Genomic DNA, 7,844 nt, shown 5'->3' with positions numbered 1-7,844 from the left:
GAGAATGTTCTATGGCAGGAAGAAACAATATCTCTAAATTGATTAAATTTAACTATAAAATTTAGAAAAACATCATTAGAAAGAAATTGAATCTAGCATTGTGCAAAGGACACAATGTCTGAAGACATAATTCACCTAAATCATGTACCCAACAACACATATCAAGCAAAAAGGGAGAAATGGGCAGGTGTAGAATTTCATTTGGAGATTTTATAACACTTTTATATTAAGTTGATGGGTCAGATAAAAATCAAACAGAATAGAGACTGGATAGTGTAGCTAATTTACTTGATTTAACAGAAATAGAATATGCATTAAAATAGAGAATATGCACTAAAAAATATAATAGAACATATATTAGGGCCAAAGGAAATCTCAAAAAAGTTTTTAAAAAGATGTTATCATACAAAGCATGTCTTCTGACCACAATGAAGTTAAGTTAGAGACAAAATATGTACTAAGCACCTACTGTGTGCCAGGCAATCTAGACGCTGGGGACATAGCAGTGAACAAAAGAGATGAAGTTCCATTGTTGGGAAGCTTAAATTCTGAGGGCTGGGGAAAGACAATAGATACAATTTTAAAACTATCTAACTATGTTTGGTAGTAATACATGTCATAACAAACAACTCTCACCCACATCCTGTGCAGGCCACAGAATTGGGGTCCCATTTCGTGAAGTGGGCTGGCTGTGGAATAAAAGCTAACGAAGAGGAGCTAGGGTTGTAGCTCAGTGGTAGAGAGATTGCCTAGCATGCATGAAGCACTGGGTTCCATCCCCAGCACCCCATAAAAATAAACAAATAAAATAAAGGTATTGTGTCCATCTACAACAACAACAACAACAAAAAGCTAATGAAGAGAAAACAGTGAAAAAGCCACAGTACTCAGAAGTAACTTTTTAAAGCAGGGGTAGGATGGCTCTCCCATCTTAGGGATCGAGTTTCCATGCTGGAAAGAGGGAAATGGAGTCTGCACTTGCATTATTTATATGGGGGGAACAGCAAAGGTTTCCATGGAATGTTCTATGCCAAATAAGGTAGGGGGTGGGCCATCCAGTTCCAAATGGGTTACGCCCAACTGCAAAGCCTTGAGAGCTGTCTCACTAATGGAGCAAAGACAGAGATCTCATGCCTCGGGCAGTCTGATAGTTCCCAAGGAAAAATCTAAGTCTTCATGGCTCAGTATCGAGTAAAGACCCCTCAGGAAGTTCATGGGTGGCTTCCCCAAACAACAACAAAAAACAATTCCAAAGATAAAGCAGGTTATAACTTATGATAAAAAAAAAAGCCTCTCTGATGAGGTGACTTTTGGGTGGAGAACAGAAAGGGGCGAGGGAGCAAGACTTGCAGCTACCTCGGGGAAGAAAATTCCAAGCAGAGTGAGTAGCAAGAGCAAAGCCCCCGAGTGGAAGTGTAAAGGTAAAATTTCTAAGCTGATTCTAAGCTGCAAAAGTCTGAGTTAAAGTGTAAAAGACTGGGCATTGTAAAGCTTCTAAATTACAAGGCCTGGGCTAAAAAGTAAAAGACAAGGTATTGTTACAATTCCTCTGCTACCCCCGGAACCTGTAATCTCTGTAGTTGTTAGGACAATGCGGGAACTGCCCAGTAAATATCTCCATTGATTCCCTGGTTGTTTAATAGCTAAGGGCTCCAAGTAACTCAGCACGTAAGCATCTAGGCTCCAAAACCAATCAGTTTAAATGTGTACCCCGCTTAGGAGTGACCAATCACCCCTGCCCAGATTGTTCCCGCCAATGAATGTACTAATCCTGTCTCAGAGTTGTTGTTCAATTTTCCCCGCGCCTCATGATGATTTGTTCTGATGTATGCAAAGCCCCCCGCCCTCTCCAAAAAGTGTACTTAAGCTCTGCTTGACCTCTGCTCTGGGCTCTGGGCTGCTCTCCCTTCTTGAGTGAGCACGGAGCCCCAGTGCGCTGGATGGATCCCCAATAAATCCCCTTTTTCCAATTGCATGGAGCCAGTCTCTTGTGTGGTCTCTTTCTCCGACGCTCCGCCGGACCCTTACAGAAGGATGCTTGCCATGGACAAAGAACAACAGTGAAGATATCTGTTAAACAAGATGCAGCATACATTTGGAAACTTACAAAAACATGCTGTGACGGGCACGGTGGCACATGCCTGTAATCCCCAAAACTCGGGAGGCTAAAGCTGGAGGATCGTGGGTTCAAAGCCAGCCTCAGCAAAGGTGAGACACTTGTAACCCAGTGAGCCCCTTTCTCTAAATAAAATACAAAATAGGGCTGGGGATGTGGCTCAGTGGTCGGGTGCCTCTGAGTTCAAGCCCCAGTAACCCCCTCCCCACCCAAAAAGCAAAACAAAACAACAAACAAACAAAAAGAAAAACACTTTACCATTGATGAATAGACTAGCTTTGGCTACAAGTAAAAGTCCTGAGAAATAATAGCTTTAAAAAATTTACTTTTCTATACCTTAAAGAGAGTTCTGGAGGCAAGTGTGTCTTAGCCTTGGGCTAATGACTCACAAAGTAGTTGGTCAAGATTTAAAAACATTTTTTTTTTTTTCGGTGGTGGTACTGGGGAATTAAGCCCAGGGTCTCATGCACGTCTGGCAAGTGTTCTACTACTGAGCTAGAATTCAAGACCTTTGTGATTTTCTTGGCCTTTTCCTCATGGTTTCAGGATGGCTGTTCCAGCTCTGGACACATGTCTACATGTGAGTCAGGAGGAAGGAGGAGGAAATAGAAGACAGAATTAAGAAGGAAAAAAATGTCTCCAGAGAGCTTCCTTTTTTCTTCCTCTTCCCCTTTTCTCCCACCCCTTCTGTAAAAATTTTCTGTTGCTTGGTTTCAGATGACCACAAACTTAGTAGCTTAGAACACACACATTTATTACCTTAGTTTCTGTGGGTCAAGAATCAGAAGGGGATTAGGTGTGTCTTTTGCTCAGGGTGTCACGAGACTGCAGTCATGGTGTGGGTGAGCCATGGTCTCTTCAGAGGTTCCATGTTCCTCAGGTTGTTGGCAGAGTCCACTTCTTACAGCTTTAGAACTGGCAGCATACTTCTTCCAGCCCAGAGAGTGAGAATACATCTTCTTGTAGTTCTATACACTGAGAGGGCCTGGGAACACTGGTATGCATGATAATGAGATTACCTAGTTAGTGCTTAAAGTTCAATATTTAAATACCAATCCTTCCTTGAAAGGAATCAGAGCCTTGGAGAAAGAGCATATTTGAAGGCTGGCTCAAAAAAAAAGAGAGCCTTGAACATCTTGGATCAAAAGCAAAGAACTGTGCAAGGACTGATGGGAACATATCAAAAGAGCAGCAAATAACACAACTATTTAAAGAACACTCTGGTAGTTTCTTATTAAGTTAAACATGAACCCATCCTACAACTCATCTATAACACTTCTGGGTATTTATAAGGAAAAATGAAAACATATGTCCGCACAAGCACACATGCACATTATATAACAATCATTGTAGTCTTTTCTTTCCTTCCTTTTTCTTTTTTCTTTTTCTTTTTTTTTTTTTTTTTGTTATGGTACTGGGAATTGAACCTAAGTGCAGTCTATGACTGAGCCATTCCCCAGTCCTTTTTTTATTTTTATTTTGAGACAGGGCCTCATTAAGTTGCCCAGGCTGCCCTTGAACTTGTGATCCTTCTGCCTCAGCCTCCCAAGTCACTGGGATTACCCATGTGCACCAGTGCAACTGGTTCATTGTAGCTTTTTCTCAGTGGGCTAAACACTTGAAACAGCTAAACAGATAAACAAATTGTGGAAAATCTATACAGTGGAATATTATTCAGCAATAAAGGGAATACTGTCTAAAATATGAAACAATGTAGATGATCTGAAAAACATTATGAGACCTGGGAATGCAGCTCAGTGGTCCTATGCTCACCTAGAATGCAGGAGGCCTTGGATTCAGCATGGGGAAAAAATTATGAAAAGAAACCAGACACAAAGAAGTACCTATGGTATGATTTTATTTATATGAAATTCTCGGACAAAGTTAATTTATAGTGACAGAGTAAGCAGATTGACTGAGGAGACTAACTGTAAAGAGGCTTAAGGGAACTTGCTAAACAGATGGGGTTTGCATTTACATGGTTACATACTTTTGTCATAACTCATGAAGCTGGGGCTGGGGATGTGGCTCAAGCGGTAACGCGCTCTCCTGGCATGCGTGCGGCCAGGGTTCGATCCTCAGTACCACATACAAACAAAGATGTTGTGTCCGCCAAATACTAAAAAATAAATATTAAAATTATCTCCCTCTCTCTTACTCTCTCTCTTTAAAAAAAATAACTCATGAGGCTGAACACTTAAAATGGACATGTTTTATTAACTGCTGTTATATTTTAATAAGGTTGATATTTAAACCTTGGGCAAAAGACCTGATTAGATACTTCACAAAAGACCATATCCAAATGACCAATAAACTTATTCATAGGTTTTCAACCTCATCAGTAAACACAGGAATGCTAAGTAAAGAAAGAACACAATGTCACTACATACTGCCCAGAATGAGTAAATTAATATTGATAATACCAAGTGAAAGCATAGAATAACCAAAACTTTCATACATTGCTGGTAGGAGTGTAAATGAATTCAATGATTTTGAAAAAATAGGTTTGGCAGTATCTACTAAAGTTGGTTTATAATGTGAACCTACAAAAGAAACCTAACTAGTTTGTGGCAGACACTTCTGGCACTTCCACATTCCCTTAGCCCATCTTTGATTTCAGTTGCAGCTGTAGTAGACAGTTCCAGCTCTCATCTCTTTCTTTACTCTGCTTGGGACCTTCTCTGGAATATGTGGTAACTTGCTAGATAGACCTGTAAGCAAAGCCACAAAATCCAGGGGAATCAACTGCCCTGAGGACAATACTCACCCAATCAGGAATGGAAGCCAGCAGATAAAAGAGCTCTCATCTTTCAGGGAGTCTATTCTGGGAGGCATTCTGAGTACTTCTCTTGAGATTCTGGAGAAGTGAGACCCTAAATACCATAATCTCCACTGACTTTGCCCTTTCCCCTCTCTAACTCAGATTTCTTGGGATCACCTCCTAAGTAAACATCATGCTCTTGAGTATTTATCTCAGGTTCTGCTTTCTGGGAAACCCAAAGTTAGGTAACTGCTACCAGGAGAGAAGTTGGACCTCAGGATGGGATTCTGGGACTGAATCAATTGTGATCAAATGGCAACAAAGACTCCCTTATTGATAGTAACTTGAGTAGTGATAACCTCTGACTTATTGTACAATCATAATAGCTAAAGCTCTTTACCTACTGGTAGATTGAAGTATAAGTGGGAGGAATACATTATATTATGCAATACCCTAGGCACAGGGGTTTCAACCTTATTTGTTATTGCCCTAAAAATATTAAAAGTCTTCCTACTTAGAGATGAAATATTAAATGTAATTTTTGTCAAATATTAAAAAAATAAATATATTAAAAATATTAAAGTCTTCCTACTTAGAGATGAAATACTAAATGTAATTTTTGTCAAATAGTACTGAGAGTCGAAGGCCACAAACCACTATACTATCTAAGGTTTCCCGCCTGTAAACTACCAGTTTCTTTTCCCTTGGGCAAGATACCAGACCCATTGAGTAATCCTGCTCTAGCACTTGAATGGTATGGGATAATGTTAATTAAAATTTCAGACTTGACTGGATTTTGTTAACTATTTTAAAATTTTTGAAGAAAGAGAATTCTAGGCTCAGGTCATTCACCTATCAATTCAATTCAGGACAATCTAGAAGACACCCCATGAAAGATTTTTGAAAAGCTCTCCTGTGGTCAAAGAGCAGACTACACTGAAAGTGAGGCCCAGCCAGAATGTAAAGGGGTGCCAGAGATGTCATGAATGCTTTTTTTTTTTAATACTCAGGATTGAACCCAGGGGTACTTATCCATTGAGCCACATCCCCAGCCCTTTTTATTTTTTATTGTGAGACAGTGTCTCACTAAGTTGCTTAGGGTCTTACTAAATTGCTGAGGCTGGCTTTAAACTTGGATCCTCCTGCCTCAGCCTCCTGAGTTGCTGGGATTACAGATGAGCACCATCACACTGGCCATGACTGCTTTCTTATGCCAAAGTTAGGATCCCTGTTGGTAGGAGTGGGACTGTTAAGACATGGGATGGAGACATTTGGATGGATGCAACTTCTAGCAAGTATGCTTTTTCCACTTATTAATATAGAGCAGCCCTACCCTTGACTAGAGATTGTATTAGTTTCCTACAGCCATTGTAACAAATTATCACACACATAGTGGCTTACAACATCATACATTTATTATTTATCTGAGTTTTGTAGCTTGGAAGTCTGAAATGGATGTCAGTTGGCTAAAATTAATGTTTTGGCAGGGATGTTCCATTCTGGAGGTCCCAAAGGAGGACTTATTTTCTTGCCTTTTCCATCTTCTGAAGTCTATTCCCAGAGCTGGGGAATTCCTATCTCTAAATCCTTAATTTAATTACATCTGCAACCCTGTCATCGAAGACACCATACTCATAATTCTCAGGGATGAGGATGTGAACATTCTGGAGGAGTCATTATTCTGCCTACCGTAGAGATGATACAAAGAGACTATAAATTAGAATCAATTTACTGGGTTGAGATCTTTGGTTATTACATTATCCCTTTTATGTCTCAGTTTCCTCCTCAATAAGATAGAAGGAAGAAGAGTGGTATCTATCTAAAAGTGTTGTTAGAAGTTAAGAAGTTGCAAAGTTCTCAGAACAGTATCCAGCAGCACCATATAAGCATTTATTAAATACATTTTAATAATGGTTTTGTTGCCATGTGTCAAGCACTGTTCTAGGTGCTGGAGACAGATCTAGAAATATGAGTTGTTCTTAAGGCACTGATGGAGTCACATACATAAATGCAGTTACTATACCATAAAGGCATGTAAGTACTATAGGATTACAACATTGTTAAGCTCAAGAAAAGTCCATGAATATTAGTTGAATGAATACATCTGATATCTAATTGAGTCGACCTTTGTAATGAATGGTGTTGGCAATGAGACATGAAGAAGTATGTGTTCAAAGAAATAAGTAGTATTTTGGTGTGGTTGGAGCAAAAGATATACAGTGTGAGACGAAGCCAGTAAAGATGGGTGTAAGCAGCTGGGTTGTGAAGTGTCAAGAAGCTTGGACTTCATCCTGAAAGAAATATAAGGTTTTCAGACTGTTTAACAGGGGAGAACATCATCAGCTTTGTGGTTTTAAAAGGCTACTGTGGTGACTAGTGTGAAAATAGATTGAATTTGGAGAGACTGAAGGTTGTTATAGTTGTCCAAGTGGTGGATGAACAGAAGGGCAAGGACTTGAAAAGTATTTAGGAGAATCCATAAACCTTGGCGACCAATTTCATATGGACGTTGAGAGAGGAAGAATGGGGACCTATGCCTAGATTTTTGGCGTAGGAGTCAGCTGGGTTGGTGGTCCATTCGCAGAGGCCAAAGAAACAAAAGAGAGAGTAACAAGTCTGTGGGGGGAAATGGCAATAGAAATTGCCAATATTCTAAAGGACTTAATGCGGCTAACTTTAAGTCATCCTTATTATGGTAAAACTGAGGCTTAGGAGATAAGGATACACAGATATTACTTACTACGATGTTAAAATTATGGCTTATAAATTTTAAGGTTTATCACTACCATCAGATTCCAGACTTTTAGTGGATAAGGCTACCTCAGTTTTGGACTTGATGAAATGATCGTACAGCAGGGTACGAAGAAACGCTGTTTGGGAGTTTTAGGAAATGCAGAGTATGAACTCAGGAGAAACGTTTAGGTAGAAAGCAATTTCCGTGGCAAAAGAACAGGAAAGGGATTCCAG

Source organism: Urocitellus parryii, chromosome 4 (genome assembly GCF_045843805.1).
Source record: "Urocitellus parryii isolate mUroPar1 chromosome 4, mUroPar1.hap1, whole genome shotgun sequence".
Taxonomy (NCBI): Eukaryota; Metazoa; Chordata; class Mammalia; order Rodentia; family Sciuridae; genus Urocitellus; species Urocitellus parryii.
Note: the sequence above shows the minus strand (reverse complement) of the source record.